The sequence below is a fragment of the Bidens hawaiensis genome, unplaced genomic scaffold (genome assembly GCF_021521415.1).
Source record: "Bidens hawaiensis isolate Kalapana, Puna unplaced genomic scaffold, B.hawaiensis_p1.1 tig00022738_1, whole genome shotgun sequence".
Taxonomy (NCBI): domain Eukaryota; kingdom Viridiplantae; phylum Streptophyta; class Magnoliopsida; order Asterales; family Asteraceae; genus Bidens; species Bidens hawaiensis.
In genome coordinates this window covers 64,567-84,001 of record NW_027493556.1, presented here as the reverse complement: position 1 = coordinate 84,001, position 19,435 = coordinate 64,567, and the positions used below count along the sequence as shown (strand labels likewise).

The following is a 19,435-nucleotide window of genomic DNA, read 5'->3' as shown; positions in this document are numbered from 1 at the left end:
CCACGAGCCCCTATGGATCCGCCTTGTATGCGCCCCTCTACGCCTTTGCTATGGTGGTTTTTACGTGCGCCAAGCCTACGTGCCAGAGATAGTGTCCCATTTCACACCTCCCACAATGAATTTGCTCTAGGTTGTGCCAAATAATTTTTGCAAGTTGGGTCGAGTAAAACCATGTTAAATTTTTTGTTTCAACTCATGTGGGAAAAGAAACTATTGAAGTTACATCATACTTCAGAACTATAAATGTAATTTCTAATTTTCCATGCTTCAATTTGATCATTGCATTTACTCTAATTTTTAAATTATTTATTATGTTATGTTGTTCTGGACCCGACCCGATGTAACCGACCTGGAACCAGACCCATCCTACCCGATCCACGAGTACAAACCATGTTCCAATTCCTCCAAGAAACCGTACCCGGACCCGAAACCAAACCAGAACCACAGGAATCAGTTCCATGTCTACCCAGTCAAAACCCGTATCTAACCCGGCCAAAAACTGATAAAAACCCGGCAAAACCAGTCAAAATCTCAATTTTATCCAGACTGGGTTCTTACCCGACCTGATTCTTGACTTTATTGACCAAACTCGGAACCGGTTTAAAAAAACCGGACTTGTGCACCTTACTAAGTAACCAGCTTACAGGCCATCTTTTTCGTACCATGAGGCTAAGGCCCACTAATTAAAGCCCAAACTCAAGCCTATTAGTCTCAAGTCTCAACCAATGTATCTCCCGCATACGACCTCTAACTTATATTAACTAAAACTCTAATTCTTGATTTCTCATTGTATCTCTAAATTAGTTACGTACGTTTCAAAATAATATTATTATTAATGCAAATTCAATTAACTTGATGCATTTTAACTTTCTATTTTTTTTTACATTTTAACTATGAATTACTTTACAATGTCAAGTTTTAATTGATTTTGTTACAATTTTACTCCAAGTTTTGTTTCTAATCCCAGGGTTTATGGTTGTTGTTATCATTATTATTATTATTATTATTATTATTGTTGTTGTTGTTGTTGTTGTTGCTGTTGCATGATGCCTGAAGGCGAATTTGTAGAATTTTATGCTCAACTAGTATATGTGTGTTGTAGAACTTGCTTGACGCTAGGTTTATAGTAGGGTGCCAACTAACGATTAATAACACGATCAAATAAATATCGAAGTGGAATTTTTTTATGTAATTTTTCAAACTAAAAATTACATATAAAAGTTCACGTAATGACTTCAAACGTAAACATAACAAATCAATGAGAAAACCAAAGTCCTGTTACCTTAAAAAACTTTAAAAAAGGTAGATTACTGATTTTTGAGCAATTTGACTGAGCTTGACCAACTACTGATTAATGGGCCCGATTAGGTGAAACTGCATTGGTCTAGGGCTGATTACCGATTAATCCCCGATTAATATTGATACATGTTTTAATTCATTTCCAAATTATTTATAAGAACGATGGGACTATTTGTTGGAGATAAACATTTTGTACAAGATGGTGTTGCTCAAGATCTTCGTTCCGATGGTCGTACACAATTAACTTATCATCCCATATAAGTGGAAACCAGAGTCATTCCTCAACTAACATCATGCTTTTTATGTTTTCAGAATTATATCTTATCTTACTTTTCTAATAAAGTAAAATAATGTGGCTTAGGGGTCAAGCCTAAATTCAATTCTAGCATAATTTTCCCTAACAATCTATTAATTTCACATCTCATTCATCTTAGATATCCATGGGTTATGTGTCAAAATCATTTTTGGCAATTAGGTCATAAAATAGTCAATTTTCCCTTATAATGTTTTAATCAATCTCCTATCTCATTCATCATAGCTATCTATGGACCATGGGTCAAAATCATTTTGGCAGTTGAGTTATAAAATTGTCAATTTTCCCTCACAATATTTTAATTTCTCATGTCATTCATCCTAGTTATAAATGAGTCATGGATCAAAACCATTTTAGCAAATAAGTAATACATTGATTAAAGATTAAACAAGTAGAAATTTAAAAGTTACATAAATAGAAAATAGCCATGAACAATCTTTTTCTAGGTTGGCTTGTTCCTTCAATGTCCAGTTTTTTTTCCCCATGCATGGACACTATATGTTGCATTATTCAGAGTAACTAGCAGATGTGTTGTAAACCCTTGATCCCGCTGCCCTACACTGGATGTTGGATTTACTTATAAATAAAGTTCTAAATATCATAGTGAATTAAAATATGTGCGGAATAATAAAAACTTCGTCCATTTGTTACAGATATCTAGAACTCTTCAAATAACATTAACACTTGTCTTTCAAGTTCAAAACATAAAAACATAAAATGACTCTTTCTTCTTCCGTTGCCAGCCTTTATTCTTCAATGTCATGTGTCCCATCTCAAGCCAATTGTTTCATTCTACTCACCTGCGTGCTTACTACAAGTCCTACGCTGAGTGAGTTCTAGTTTAACAAGTCACAGATTATTCTTACCCATTTAACATACGTATTCCTATCCGAAGATACTATTCTTACCTACAACCTTTACTTAATTTCTTACTTCTCACATACCCTTTCATTACTCTTACGTATACATATATCTACTCTTACACATTCTTACATAATCATACAATTATTCTTACATTCTTGCACAAATATTATAATGGTCTACCGTCCTAACTCTTGCACCGATATCATACAGTAGGCCACTCTACTCTTGCATAGTAATTATAAGGGTATGCCCTCTAACTCTTGCACTGATATCATAGAGTTGGCCACTCTACTCTTGCACAGATATTATATGGGTCTGCCACTCTAGATCTTGCATTATACTCTTTACTTGACTCTTACGCACATACAAGTAAACATATTAAACAGACGTGACAAATTCTTAAAATTATTCTTTTATTCTTGCAATAGTGATTCACACACACATATATATGTATATATACTTCTAGTCTTACAAGTATGCACACAGCCTCGAAAACATTGAAAGAGAATGGGCTATAACTCATCTAGATCATGTTTCTTTCGGAATTGACTGTAACATCTCTCTTCAGCTGGGCAAGACTAACTATTTAACAGATATAGGTGTTAATTAACTACTTTCTATTTAAGTCTTCCCGCCTAGGCTAATAACTACTTTAATTTGGTTATTGGATTCATGTTCTGAATCGAATCGAGTATTACAAACGAATCAAATCGAGTATTCTAAGCGAATCGAATTGAGGTTTTACAAATGCGATTCAGGCCGGGTTTTCCTACTCGTTCGTTATAACTGTAAGGCCAAAAATTGTGACTTGCGATATCAAAAAAATTATATATTTACGGTCAAGTTAATAATTTATGTTGGCGAGAAATCCGGACAAGAGACGATAGCTTCGGTGCACGAGTATAGCTTCAACGGGGGATCTGCTAGTTTACTTGTATTGTGTTAGGCTATAAATATGTAACTTGTATGTCATGTTTGTGTGTGTTTTCTATGGTAAAATCACCCACCCAATGGGATCTCACCTTGGGTGGAGTCGGTTCGTTTATTTTATAAATCTTTTAACCGATTACAAAAGCGTTCTTTATCTATATTATCTTCACATTATATGTTCGATCGTTTGATTTACCGCACCCGTCTTGAACATTTATCAAGTGCAAAATTCGTTCACGCGTTAAATCCGACCGTTTGTGACCTACAATAACGTTTTCTTTCAACCCCTTATGACACGCTTTACCGATTTAACAAGTTCTGGGTCTTAACAACCTTGCACACTTGTTCCAAACATGGTGCGAACGCCACCCGTTCGTCCCGAACCATCCCAAATAACTCATTTAACACCAAGTTTATGGCTTTCTTAGACCCTACAGTCCGATTCATTAGCCTACCAAAGCGTTTGGTGTAAGGCCCCGTTACACGTGCCCTACATTTGGACGTTGGATTTACTCATTAACATAGTTCTAATCATCATAGTTAATAAAAACATTCGCGGAATATTAAAACGTTCATAAAACATTACACATTAATCTATAACTTGTCTTATCAAACATATTGTTTTTCAAATCAAAACATAAATTATAAAACGACTTGAGTCTTCGGATGCCAGTCTCTTATTCGTTTGCCACGTTTTCCCCTCAAGCGAGCTGCTTCATTCTACTGACCTGCGTGCATACTAAAAGTCAACTACGCTGAGTGAGTTCTAGTTAATCATACAACGTACAATACATTCATTTACTACATACTTTCGTACATACTTTATATTCTCATACTTCGTACATGATACATATACTTACCTTCTTACTTTATTCTAAATTCTACTTTACATTATTCTATTCTGCCTCGGATATTATTAGGGTCCGGTCATTTTTTCTGCCTTGAGTATTATTAGGGCTCAGTCCCTTTTCTGCCTCGAGATTATAAAGGGTTCGGTCCCTTTTCTTCCTTGAGTATTATTAGGGCTCAGTCCCTTTTCTACCTTGAGTATTATTAGGACTCAGTCCCTTTCTTCTGTACATGGCTACCTATTACATTCATTCATAACATACGTACATATCATTCATACATTATGCATAGCATTATATCCATAATCATAACTTGACAATACTTGCAATATCCGAAGATCGTTCACGTACCGACAAGCAGTCAATCATACCTTTCATATAATTCACATAAGGCATACACTTATCACTTAGGATAAGTGTATTAACAAATCACATCGAGTATGCACACGGCCCCAAAAACATAACAAAGAATGGGGCTAGAAACTCACCTGAATGCGGTTACGTTCACTGTTTATGGTAATCCCTTTCTTTAGTTGTGCACGACTAACTATATAACAATTATGCGTATTAATTATTTTCACTGTCCATAACGTATTTCTAGTTTAATTATTACCCTTAGCGAACGGGGATCCGGGGGCAGCGCCCCTGGCAGCGGGGTTCTAGGGGCGGCAGGCCCTAGCGGGGTCCAAGGGGCAAAGCCCATGGCTGGGGTTAAGCTGTCAGGTCAGCTTGGAAAAATTTTATTTCCATTAACTGTCTTAACATATTTTTCATTAGAATTTTAAATTATTATTTTATTCTCTAACTCATTTGCTATAACGAATTAAGCCTGATTCGTTAACTAATTTGTTACTTTTCATGATCTGACTCGTTAGTCTGGTTCGTTATCTTAACATAGCGAATTGGTGCGTAACGAATCACATGATTCGTTATTTGGTTCGTTATCATAGTTCGCTAGCCTAATTCGTTATCCTAATGAATTGGGTGGGTAACGAATCACTTGATTCGTTATCTGATCATAACGAACTGGGGAAACTGATTCGTTATCTGGACATACGAATTGGTGAACTAATTCGTTATCTTGCCATAACGAATTGGGTTAATTAATTCGTTACCTTATCCTAACAAATTACACCAATCTTATCTAGAATTTGACTCAGAGGTCAAAATCAAAACCGCCAAGAACAGTAAACGTTCAACAAACCCCCCTAAATCTGCAATTAACCGTCGATACTTAACGAAACAACACAATTTGGTACCATTGGATTCGTATTCTCAGCGCCAACAAACCCCCATCCATCAACCATCCAAACATTAGGTTTTACAGGGTGCGATTTATGCATATATAGGTACGGCTCGTTTATCAATCGATTAACCCATCAAATAAAACCAATTTCAGTAAGAATCATCAAGTTTGATTCGTTTTTACCATATGTATACAGATCTAAGATTTCCTAAATGAATCCGGACCTAAATGAAGGATTTCTAATTATAAACGTACCTTAAACGAGTTGAACTATGAACATGGTCAAGTCTTGATGTTGGTTTGGCTTGTGACGACGTTCTAGCATCAACAAGCTCGGGTTTTCGCCTTCAGATCTTGGTTCAGGTTTTAGGATATTGTTAGTGTGTGTTTTTGATGGTGTAGGCTATGATGTAGAGATGGATAAATTGGAAAGGTTTAGGGTTTAAGGGGTATTTATACTCCCTTAAGCCCATGGAACTAATGCCCATTCCATCTCTTATTCCTTCTTTTAAAGTCCAGGCCCATCATCTTATAGTTTATTTACCTAAACCGACACACGAAACTTTATTGAATAAACGAAATTTCATTTATTTATTATAATCAAAAGTGGGATGTTACATTTGGCAAACCCTCATGAAATTCATAACCTTTAAACTAAAACTTACCTCTTCAGTTCGGTTCTTGCTTCAGATTGATTCATTACGTGATTCTAGATGTGTTTCTTGCTGCTCGATGACGTTGGACTCAAATCTTCTCTCCTTTAGCTCGATGAGAGTGTTTGTGTGTTTTGAGTATGTGGAGGCAAAATGGAAATGGGGGTTTAGGGTTTTAGGGAGAGTTTAAGGAGTTTATATAGGATAAGCCCATGGACCTTTAGGCTCATACCATTCACTTAATCCATCTTTTATTTCCAAGAATATAACTCAATTTATTATTATCTAACATAACTAAATAATAACACACCATTTAAACAAATAAAATTATTTGTTTTACTATTTAAAAGATAGGATGTTACATGTGTTAAATTTTTTTTAATATTAATTGACGATGGGAATGTTGGGTTTCAACGGTGGTTCGAGACGAAAACGGATAAACTTTTTAAACCCGTTTTAGTTAATATATCGTTTCAATAGTTATTAATCCATATTAATAAACAAAGATATGAACGAGTTATAAAAACGCGGCGGAAAGTTAAGATTTAAACGAACTGTAAACCGAAACCCGAACCCGGATCCGATTACAACAATATACGAGCTCGATTAAACATAAGTAAAATCAACCATATATGGGTATGTCGATATACCTCGGTTATCGAAACCGGGAAGACACCGAAGGATAACGAGATGAGCTAGATGACACAATCCAACAGATCCGGCAGCGGCGGTGGTCCGGCGGAACGACGGCGGCAGTCCGGCGAAGCAACAGCGGCTGCGGGATGGAGGTCCGACGGTATAGTGGCTGCGGCGGTGGTCCTTGGTGGAGCAACGGTGAAACAAAAGCAACTGAACTCGTTGTGTAACAGCAGCTACCAAACTATACTCAAATGGCCGGAAATGGAGTTCGCCGGAAAAACGATTCGCCGAAATAGGTCGCTGGAAAAACGTGGTTCAAGCTTTCAACAATACCGGGATCTATATAGAACTACGGTGGTGCTTGTGGTTACTGGAGGACAAGTGGCGGCGGGTGTGTGGTGTTAGTGGCGGCCGGAGAATGCTCGCCGGAAAACCGGTTGGCCGAAAATCGGCGCCGGATGAACAGTAGCGGCTAGGGTTTTGTGTTGTTTTTGGTTCTCTCAAAAAAATAATATCTTATATTATATATAGTATTATTAGTAGGGTTTAATCAAGTTAAACCAATTGAGCTTGAGCCCAATTAACAAAACAAAGCCTCGTCCATAAACTTGTCCATCTAATTAATTGTGCCTGGCCTAATTAATATTTAAATAGGCCTTTATCTCGTCACCCCCGGTGTAACTCAGTCCGGGTCACATTCGGGTTGGTCGCGTTGACTTGACCCGAAACGACCATAAAATCCAACAGTCTCCCACTTGGACGTATTTGGGTCAAGTATCACAACGCTGACAGCCAGGGGCATTCTAGCTACACATAGCTATCCCCAACCGAATATGACATTTTAAATCCATAACCAAAGTATCTTGAAATACCTTATTGCAAGATAATGAATTTATAGTAATCGTTGTCATCTATCCTTTCTGTATAAGACATTAATTGAACAATGAGACATGGATCAAATCAATCTCATATGGCGTTCAATTATTGTAATTCTTGATATAGAGTCAAAGTGGTCCAATCAAACACACAGTTAGTTTGGGTGAGGCCTCACACTTTACCAGTTTGAATCAATGAGGGCTCCAATATGTCTAACTGTTACATTTTAATGTAAGAGTACAGAATCCCATCTTGACTACATACAACTCCCACTGAACTCCAGAACATTCCCAACCAATGCCTTTATGGCTGGCAGTTACGCAACAGCGGTTGACATTATCAAAGAATATTCCTCGGTAAACGAGAGTTCTAATATGTATCTCAGGTCTAAGGATACTAAATGAGCATACTATTATCAAAACATCTTATGATCAAGATCCATGAAGATGATTTGATGCGAGTTACATCCAACATCATTCATAATGAGGTCTGTGAGTTTGGAAGTCAACTGCTTGAGTCCAAAGTCAGAATAGTCTTAATTCAGAATCGCTCCCACGAGTCTGACCGACTATGGATAATTTAGAATACAATATTCACGGATTAAACGTACTAAAATGAGCACAGTTGTATTATTCAACGTTTGCATTTAACCATTAAATCAAAAGTGAACAGAAAAGTACAATTGATTAAACGTTCATACATCCAAATACTAAATCAAAATAAATCACTAGCAAGTCTAAGCCCGATAGCATCTCTATGCTGATCATGTTTGTCCTGAGTCATCGGCTTAGTGAACGGGTCAGCTAGATTTTGATCTGTGTCTACTTTGCTTATCACGATGTCACCTCATTCCAATATTTCCCGAATAAGATGGAACTTCGTCAGAATGTGCTTGGTTTTGTGATGAGACCTTGGCTCTTTGGCTTGAGCAATAGCACCTGTGTTATCACAGAATATCTCGATTGGTTTGTGAATACTCGGAACAACATCGAGATCGGTGATGAACTTCTTCATCCAAGCAGCCTCCTTAGCAGCATCTGATGCAGCTATGTATTCGGATTCGGTGGTAGAATCCGCCACTACACTCTGCTTGGAGCTCTTCCAATAAATAGCTCCTCAATTGAGAGTGAAAACAAAACCCGACTGTGAGCGAGAATCATCTCGGTTAGTCTGGAAGCTAGCATCAGTGTAACACTTTACAGTGAGCTCCTCTTCCACTCCCCCAAACACCAAGAACATGTCTTTGGTCCTATTCAAGTACCTTAGAATGTTCTTCACAGCAGTCCAATGGGCAATGCCAGGACTCTATTGAAACGACTGGTCATGCTCAAGGCATACGAGACGTCAGGTCTAGTGCATAACATAGCATACATGATAGAGCCAACCGCAGAAGCATATGGAATTGCTTGCATACGTTTAGATTCAATGTCCATTGCCGGAGATTGCGATTTGCTCAACACGGTTCCTTTAGTCATTGAAACAACACCTTTCTTGGAGTTTTTCATTGAGAAGCGTGCCATCACTTTGTCTATGTAAGTACTTTGACTAAGCCCTAAATTCGCTTAGATCTATCTCTATAGATCGTTATTCCCATAATATATGCGGCTTCTCCAATATCTTTCATCGCAAAACAAGATTCCAACCAGTTCTTAACTTCCTTAAGCATAGGAATGTTGTTCCCAATGATCAGTATATCATCCACATACAAGATGAGGAATGATATAGTGCTCCCACTAGCCTTTCTGTAAACACAAGGCTCATCTTCATTTTTGACAAAACCAAACTCTTTGATTTTCTCATCAAAGTGAAGATTCCAGCTTCGAGATGTTTGCTTAAGCCCATAAATGGACTTGTTCAATTTGCAAACCCTATTAGGATATTTTGGATCGACAAAACCTTCAGGCTGAACCATATAGACATCTTCAGAAAGATGCCCATTAAGAAAAGCGGTTTTGACATCCATTTGCCATATCTCATAGTCATAGTATGCAGCAATGGCAAGCAATATCCTAATTGACTTAGTCATAGCAACGGACGAAAAGGTTTCATCATAGTCAACACCTTGAGTTTGAGTAAAACCTTTCGCGACAAGCCATGCCTTATAGGTTTGCACATTTCCATGCATGTAGGTTTTTCTCTTGAAAATCCACTTGCTTCCTACTGCCCGACTATTGGGGGGGTAGCTCAACCAAGTTCCAAACTTGGTTATCATGCATGGATTGCATCTCTGCGTTCATGGCATCTTGACATTTCTTGGATTCCGGATCCAAGATTGCAGATTTGTAGTTAGTAGGCTCGTCCCCAGACTTGGCTACTAATAAGACTTCGGGACTATCTAGATGACATAAGTATCTAGAATTTGGTACGGGAGTCCTACTACTTCTGCGAACGCTTGTGTTCACATCTGATGTGTCAGCAACAATAACTTGTTGATCAGACGCTCCAACCTCCTCAGCGGTTCTTTGTGATTCTTGAATCTCTTCAAGATTGACAATGTTACTTCCAGTTCCTTGACTAAGAAATTCTTCTTCAAGGAAGTAGCCTTTCTTCCTGACAGAAATCGTATTTGTATCAGGATGGAAAAGGTAATAACCGCTCTTGTAATAGTATCCAACGAAAATAACTTTTTCGCCGCGGGGATCAAGTTTGTCATCAGACTCACTTGTGATATAAGCATCACATCCCCATACTCTAAGATAAGACAATTTGGGTTTCTTTCCCTTATGCCATATCTCATATGGAGTTTTGTCTATCTTCTTAGTTGGAGCTAGATTGACAATGCGGGCGGCGGTCATTAGGGCGTATCCCAAAAAGGAGTGAGGCAAGTTAGTTCTACACATCATCGATCGATCCATGTTTAGCAAAGTTCGATTTCTCCTCTCGCTCACGCCATTAAGTTGGGGTGTTCCAGGTGGAGTGAGCTGTGAAACAATTCCATGCTCTTTGAGATGAGTGATGAACTCTGTGCTGAGATACTCTCCACCTCGATCCGATCGAAGTATCTTAATGGTTTTATCAAGTTGTTTTTCCACTTCGCTTTGAAACTCTTTGAACTTTTCAAAAGTTTCGTGCTTGTATTTCATAAGATACACATAAGAGTATCGACTATAATCGTCAATAAAAGAAACGAAGTATCTTTCATGGTTTCTAGTCATGGTTCTAAAAGGTCCACATACATCAGTATGTATGAGTAAAGGAGTCTTTGGCGAGTTTGCCAGCTAAGCATGACTCACAATTGTTAAAAGAGTCCGGTCCTGTGGATTCAAGAATCCCTTCGGATTGGAGTCTTTTAACTCTTGCCTTGCTTATGTGGCCAAGTCGGCAATGCCATAGAAAAGTATCATTGGCGCTAGTCTTGATACGTTTTGAAAGATGATATACGTTATTGTCAGGTTGAACATCAATCTCATAAATACCATTTCGAGGTTTAGCCTCAAAATAAAAGATATCATTTAAGTAAGCAGAAATAGCCATGCCATTAAGAACATACTTAAATCCTTGTTCAAACAACAATGAAACTGAAATGATGTTTCTGGTCAAGCAAGGAGCATACAAACAATTATTTAAAGGAAAAACTAGGCCTGATGGACAAGTAAAATGAAATACTCCAATTGCCAGAACTGGTACTCTCTTCCCATCTCCAACGATGAGTTCCATGCTGCCTTTATTTAGTTTCCTCCACTTCTCAGGCTCCTGCAAGACATTAACGATGTGGTAACCACATCCGGTATCAAATACCCATGTGTTGCTAGAGACAGTGAAAAGTTCAATAACGTATATGGAAATACCTCCAGAAGAGCCTTCACCATTGGCTCTCTTCTTCTTGATCTCAGCAAGGTACTCGGGGCAGTTTCTCATCCAGTGCCCCATTTGGTTGCATTTGTAGCACTTGCGCTCCTCAAAGGGCGGCGGCTTTTTCTTTGCAACTACCTTGTTAGTGTTGGTGGCAACATTGGCAGCAACAGTAACTTTCTTCTTGCCTTTTCCCTTAAAACCCCGATTCTTTGGTTTAGGCTTTTTGACACCAGCAGATCGAATCATCAGAACTTGATTGGTCCTAGAAGGAATGTTCATCTCAGCCGTCTTGAGCATGTTATGAAGCTCCGGCACTGTCTTCACCCAACCATTCATATTGAAATTCATTACGAACTGGTCGTATGAGTTGGGGAGAGAGTTGAGGATGAAATCCGATGCCATCTCATCGGGCATGGGGTAATCAAGTTTCTTAAGCTGATCGATGTGCCCCTTCATCTTAAGAACATGTGCACTGACGGGAGACCCCTCTGCTATCTTGCAACTGATGAGTTGTTTCATGGTGTCGAAACGTTCTTGACGGGCTTATTTCTGGAACATGCCCTTGAGTTGCTCAAGCATCTCATAGGCACCAAAGTCTTTCAAGCCTTTAGCAAGCTCAGAAGTCATGGTGGCTAGCATAATACAGGAGACCTCAGCCGAGTCATCCTTATGCTTGTCAAGAACCTTTCGCGCAGTGGCTGTGTTGTTTTCAGGCTCGTTTGGAACAGGTCCATCGAGAACATACAGGCGCTTTGCCATGGTAAGAACAAGTCTTAAGTTGCGGTGCCATTCGATGAAGTTGGTATCGTTCAGTTTATCCTTCTCAAGGATAGTCTTAAGGGCGTAGGGTGAAATTTCGTTTGACGACATCTGATTAACAAGCAAAAGTAAATTTAATTAGTATTTTCGAAGTTGTAGTCCTATTATTAATGACCCAATAACATTAATAAAATAGGAGCATGAGAATCCAGCTTCTAGTTATTAAAGGCAGCTGTAGCACACAACATTAATAAGTGGTTAGGCAGACTGGCAACGATTGCCAATTGTTAATAGAGCACAACTCTCGGTTTATGAGGCCTACAGAGACAACGATTGTCTGTATAGATACGTTTAGCCTCATCTTAGCCCACTTTAAGTCTCCAGACAGCTTTTGCACGTAACAGGAGAGTAAACTAATAGTTGTCCTAGTATAGTGACGTGTGAAAGGGCCGGATGTGTCAACGAAACGCTTTCACCTTGATGGGATAGGCTAGAAAACAGGTGCGGTGCTGTAGCTCCAAACACTCGAAATTTCGCAGTATGCCTCAAGTGTGACTTGTAGTAGGATTGGCATAAACTATTGGTTTTAAATTGGGATTAATTTTAAAATTACCAAATAGAGTAAAAGTCAAATTTTACTGTATTTATTATCGGGACGAATTGATGAACCCTTTCATCTCTCAGGACACTTGGTTTTAAATAACCTATTTAAAAACTAAGTTTGTCGCGATATGACTAACCAATTTTAAGTTAATAGAAAATCTATTAAGTTATTAGTTTTGGAAATCAAAACGCTTTAATTTGCAAAACATAATTGGTTAATAAAATGATTATTTTCAAATTTATTTGGTATTAGGTCGGTGATATTATAATCCTATTATAAACAATCCAAGCAACCACAATAGCAAATAATATGTAAATCCTTATGGCCAAAAGGTGATCGGTCTCGCTAGAGCCAATTAGGGAGACCGATTGGGTCAAGGGGTTCACAACACAAACAACCACAAGGATGGACTTCTTCGTGCATCCCGTCATCTTGTCCGAACTCCCACTAACTCCAAGAAGTCCTTGAGCTCGTCCTCGGTTATCTTCGCGTCTTCTTAATTACAAATTTATAAACTAACAATAATTTGTCCTATTACAAATTTGAACCATCTTTATGGCCAAAAGAAAACTGAAAAATAAATAATAACCTTTTACAACTTCTGAACCATCCATATGGCCAAAAAACAAGCTCAAGAATCAAACACAACCAAACAAACATAGGTCGGGGCCGGATTTACATATTCAAAGTAAATAAATTTCGGGTCGTTTTGACTTGGTCAAATAAAATAAACAAAACTTTGACCAAATCTAAAATTACCCGAAAACATATCTAGATCAAAAAATTTAACCGATTTAAAGTTTATGATGTAGATCCGGTTTAAGCGAACCTGGATCGACTCGTATGTTGTAACCGCGGCTCTGATACCACTGTTGGGTTTCAACGGTGGTTCGAGACGAAAACGGATAAACTTTTTAAACCCGTTTTAGTTAATATATCGTTTCAATAGTTATTAATCCATATTAATAAACAAAGATATGAACGAGTTATAAAAACGCAGCGGAAAGTTAAAGATTTAAACGAACCGTAAACCGAAACCCGAACCCGGATCCTATTACAACAATATACGAGCTCGATTAAACATAAGTAAAATCAACCATAGATGGGTATGTCGATATACCTCGGTTATCGAAACCGGGAAGACACCGAAGGATAACGAGATGAGCTAGATGACACAATCCAACAGATCCGGCAGCGGCGGTGGTCCGGCGGAACGACGGCGGCGGTCCGGCGAAGCAACAGCGGCTGCGGGATGGAGGTCCGGCGGTATAGTGGTTGCGGCGGTGGTCTTGGTGGAGCAACGATGAACAAACAGCAACTGAACTCGTCGTGTAACAGCAGCTACCAAACTATACTCAAATGGCCGGAAATGGATTCGCCGAAAAAACGATTCGCCGGAATAGGTTGCCGGAAAGACGTGGTTCAAGCTTTCAACAATACCGGGATCTATATAGAACTACGGTGGTGCTTGTGGTTACTGGAGGACAAGTGGCGGTGGGTGTGTGGTGTTAGCGGCGAGTGTGTGGTGTTAGCGGCGGCCGGAGAATGCTTGCCGGAAAACCGGTTGGCCGGAAATCGGCGCCGGATGAACAGTAGCGGCTAGGGTTTTGTGTTGTTTTTGGTTCTCTCAAAAAAATAATATCTTATATTATATATAGTATTATTAGTAGGGTTTAATCAAGTTAAACCAATTGGGCTTGAGCCCAATTGACAAAACAAAGCCTAGTCCATAAACCTGTCCATCTAATTAATTGTGTCGGGCCTAATTAACATTTAAATAGGTCTTTATCTCGTCACCCCCGGTGTAACTCAGTCCGGGTCACATTCAGGTCGGTCGTGTTGACTTGACCCGAAACAACCATAAAATCCAACAGGGAATACTTGTGATAAAACAAAAAAATGTATGTAAAGAGATTTTTATCAAAGTTACAAATTTGATATATCGGATTTCTTATTGTTCGTACTATATATTTCATTTATTTTTTTACCTTTAATTTTGTTATTTTATTTTAAATAACGGACCTTATTTATCTTTATCATTTGACAAATCCCGTGTAAAACACGAATTCAAAAGCTAGATATCAATATAAAAAACTTAGGTTATATTTGCTAATAGCATGCAAATGTTTAATAGCATGCAAATGGTTCAACAAGAGTTAAGATGGGTAGAACAAAAGTCATAGTCAAAGTAAACATAGATTTTTTATTTCTATAAAATTAATAAAGGTCATGTGATTTTTAACGAACTCACTCGGTTTCAGACCGAGTTCTTCAGCTCCTGATAAAGCAAAAGTTTCAATCTCATGTAGATTGCAGTCCACAGTTTGAGGTTTTAAATCTTGAGTTCTTGATGCATAAATTTTAAATATTTTTATAAATTTTCAAGTTTGATAATTTTGTATATAAAGGGGAGAGGTGGTGAAGTATTGTGTTTGGAACTATATTCAACTTTGACAGGGTGTCTGTTGGGAGGTAAAATAGGTGAAGGTATGTAATTTAATAAAACAAACATAATATTTTAGTTTAAGTGGGTATTCTGGTTATTTTGAAAAAAATGATGTTGACTTGACAGAAAAGTTACCAGAACTTGGTGTTAAATTGTTAATATCCAAATTTGTGACATTAAAACCACACCCTAAACATGCGTTTTTTCAGAATTAGTATTTAAACCTGTTACTTTGCACAAACCACAAAACCATTTGTATAACTTTAATTTGTAATATTAGGAGGCGGAATTAATCTTACATCCTTATAAAATTGTGGACGGTAAAATTTGTTGGGATTTATAATTTTATATATTGATGGTCTTGTAATTAATATGGATGAAAATATACTTGATGCTTTGGGCGTTGCCATTAAGGCATATATTTTATTTATAGGAAAATTGGTTTTTATTGGTTTTAACTATCGTTTTTTGGTCATTTCAGGTCCCAACTAACAAATTGGCTGCTGACGGTCCCAACTTTTAACGTATTTGTTTCTAACGGTCCGCGACTAACAGAATTCTAACGTCGTTAGTTTCAGGTTGCCGGAAAAACGTTTTTGGCCGGAAAACACACATTTTTTTCCGAAAACTCAACAATTTTGTCCCAAACATCATGGTAACTTTGTATCGTACCTTTAGGAACATTTTTCTAGCAAAAACCCCAATTATTGAGGTCGCCGGAACCCTAGAACCATCGTCGGAATTAGTAGATGGTGCTTAAGTGATGGTGGTTGGTTGGCGGTGAGTCAATTGGTGGTGGTGGCGGTGTTCAGGTGGTGTTTTCCGGCAAAAAAATTGACTTTCCCGGGCAAAAACGTTTTTCCGGCGACCTGAAACTAACGGTTTTAGGATTCTGTTAGCCGTGGACCATTATGAACAAATACATTAAAAGTTGGGACCATCAGTGACCAATTCGTTAGTTGGGATCGACAATAACCAAAAGGCAATAGTTGGGATCAATAAAATTCAATTTTTCTTATTTATATTATTATTTTCTTATCCAAAAATATCAAATTTACATCCTTCTAATCAATATGAGTATTCCAAAAGTCAATCTTACATCAGCTACCACATCATATGAACAACCGAGGTTGACGTGAGTGATGAAGAGTTTCTAGATTTTGACACCTCAGCATTCTCAATCATGGTTACTATAACTAAGATGATACATTTATTCTACAACTTCTAAAAAAAATTATTATTTTTTTATTTTTTGGTTTGTATCTTCAATTATATATAGGTCGGAAAGCATTGTGTTGTAGAATCACCTTCGAAAAAGGAGTCACAAATGAACTATGTTGTTTCGGTTTCTGTCAACAGGGAAGGGTTCCTTTGTGGGTTGGCCAAAAGGGACAGGGCAAGTTTAGACCCGACCGTGGTTCTTGATATGGCCGGTATCGGTAGCATGTAAGCAGACAATTAATGAACAAATTGAATTTGAAATAGTTTTAGCTTAAGTTTTAGAGTTGTTGGTTAATGTGGATATAAAATATTAAAATTCTATTATCTTTTATTTATTTATTTTATTATTTATATTTACTTTGTACTAATTAGGGTCTTCGGCATGAATGCATGATTATAATGTTATACTATTTCAATAGTGATATTAAGTTATATTAAACTCATGGAGATAGGAGGTTGTAGTTTAATGCAATAAAATTCACTTCAAATATTTTTTGGTCCATTTGTGACACATAATAAAGTGCAACTCCTAATCAATTGTATCAGTGTGACAGTGTGTTTCTCACTTTAAGGGGACCCAAGACGAATCTTATTTACATTGAATGGTTATTATTATATATTTATATTTAAAGTATTCATAAAATAATTTTTTTTTATCTTGATTTTTTATATAGAGACAAAGATATTACATCAACATAGTAGGTAGGCGGGCAACAAGCTGCGCCGCCACCCCTTTCTGAAATGCAAACCCTAACCTGCTAAAGACATACCCCTGTCCCTTTGGAGTCGACACATTGCTATGCACAACCCGTTGGACCCTGGTTAGGAAACTGATAGCTTCTGGTGCCAAGGAGCCAAAGGTATCAAAAGCCAGAGGGACAAAAACATGTTGGTTCTCTTTGCAGGCTTTAGCATGTTTCTCCACCTTCTTTGTTTCAGCCCTTTTCATTGCTTGCCCAGCTACAAACTCATTATCCCTCAAACCAGCTAAAGGAGATACCCCTGTGAGGTCAACACAAGTGTGTTTTCCCCCGGCCCAACCAAAGACGAGCAAATCTGCCGGTCGTAGAGTGGATCTCCCTTCCGTGGGGTCTGTAAGGAAGTTTACGGGGGCTTCCTTTTTAGCTGATATCCCAGCCCGCCTTAAGATGTCCCAAAGAACGTCCTGCACCCAATCATGTCAGTATTTGAACCCAGGCATCTCCTTGCAATGAACCGCATGCTCTCTGAATTTATCCAGGCAAACCTTACGGCAGATCGGACATGTTTCATCTTCTGGGTACATTGAGACCATCAAACGGTACTTAAGAATGACCCTATACTCGAGCGCAGACATGCTTTGGCCCAAGCGATATATAAATATAAATATAAATGTGTGTGGGGTGTATATATAAAATAATTACACATATATAAATATAAATGTGTGTGGGGTGTATATAAAAATTATAAGTATAAATTTTTATAGAAACTTTATAAAGACATCAAACATGCTTAGGTGTGCTTGCACAACGAACAGATCTTTGGTCGCAAATTGTTGTTGCTCGCCAGATAAGTCTAAGGCAGGATGAAACAAATAAACCTTAATCATAAGCGAGATTGATTGGCTTACACTTGGCAACTCAGGTTGCCACACGATCGAAAGATGACCCCTTGACATCTAGCTCGAACTCTTTTAAGCTAAACTAGTATGAGATGAGGCTCTACTTAACTCGTTTACACCCCTGATATTGGATAAGGGGAAATGTAAAAGGATGAAAAATTCCGACAATGAGAATATCAGAAGACAACAAATAGTAATCAAGGTACCAACTTACAGTTATTTTCTCATAAGTTACATTAGATAAAGGAACTTAAAAGAAACAAAAGAAACGCCTAAGAATTAAGTTAAGCTAGCTTTTCTAAAGATGAAGTGAGGTATCCACTTCATGTTTGTTTGAATCAACTTTCCAAAAGTCCATTACTCTTATGTTTCCTTCATCCTTTTGTGGCTCTTCTTGCTTGGTGTCTAAACCGAGCCCGAGAGAGACATGATCTTGAGAACAACTTGGTCTTGTTATCATCATCTCAGGGTGCACCAACGATAGAACAGGTGGCTCATAGCGGTTAATAATTTGATTGGTTCGACTCATGGTTCCTGACTCAGGGAACCGCTTTCAAAGCTCCATCTCCTGCCTCTTCTCCCTCATTCGCTCCAACTGCCTAAATCTTTCTTGCAAGAGCGCTATAGACGATCCACTACTACCAGCACCAGCACCACCACCACCGCCTCGTCTTTCATTGGAATGTAGAACCATTGTTGATGTTTCTTGTGTTGATCATAGGGTAATGTGAGTCTTATATTATGGCACATAGGTGTATGTAGTATTTTAATAATATCTTGAATTAAGTGCAAGCCTCCCTTTGTTGATTCTAAGCACAAGATCCAAGGGGGAAGAAGATTTATGACAACAAAAGGACTTTTTGACGAGGTAAAGTGTGTGAAGGTGAATCCAAAAACATTTGGAATGTTGTGTTTGTGAAAATATAAGATTAGGTTTGATACTCTGGCCAGGTTTTGTGGTTTTTGAATGTTTAATGCTTTGTAAAAGATGGTTACATCTTTGGTTTCTTGTTTGTGTATTTTGTGCATTCCTTTTATTTCCAAGATACTATAACAATAACAATTATTAATAATAAAATAAATAAATAAATAATTTAAAAATAAGAATAATAACGATGCTAACAATGTGAGTTATATTTATGGTGCGGACAAATACGTCTATAAAATTACAAGTGGTTTAGATGCATAGTTTTAATGAGTTTGACACGGTAATGGAGCATTTCATGCATTCATTATACTTTCACAATTTGGATGCATCGATGTAACGTTTAATGCATCGTTCTTATTAGGTTAGATATACTTTTGTAACTAGTTTAATCGTCTCGTCACTATAGTCGCACTA

The 19,435-nt window shown here is 37.8% G+C and overlaps 1 pseudogene; it reads left to right on the top strand.

Moving 5' to 3' along the window:
* Positions 1–1,208: 1,208 nt before the first annotated feature.
* Positions 1,209–16,757, top strand: LOC143566187 (uncharacterized; annotated as a pseudogene).
* The last annotated feature ends 2,678 nt before the right edge of the window (positions 16,758–19,435 follow it).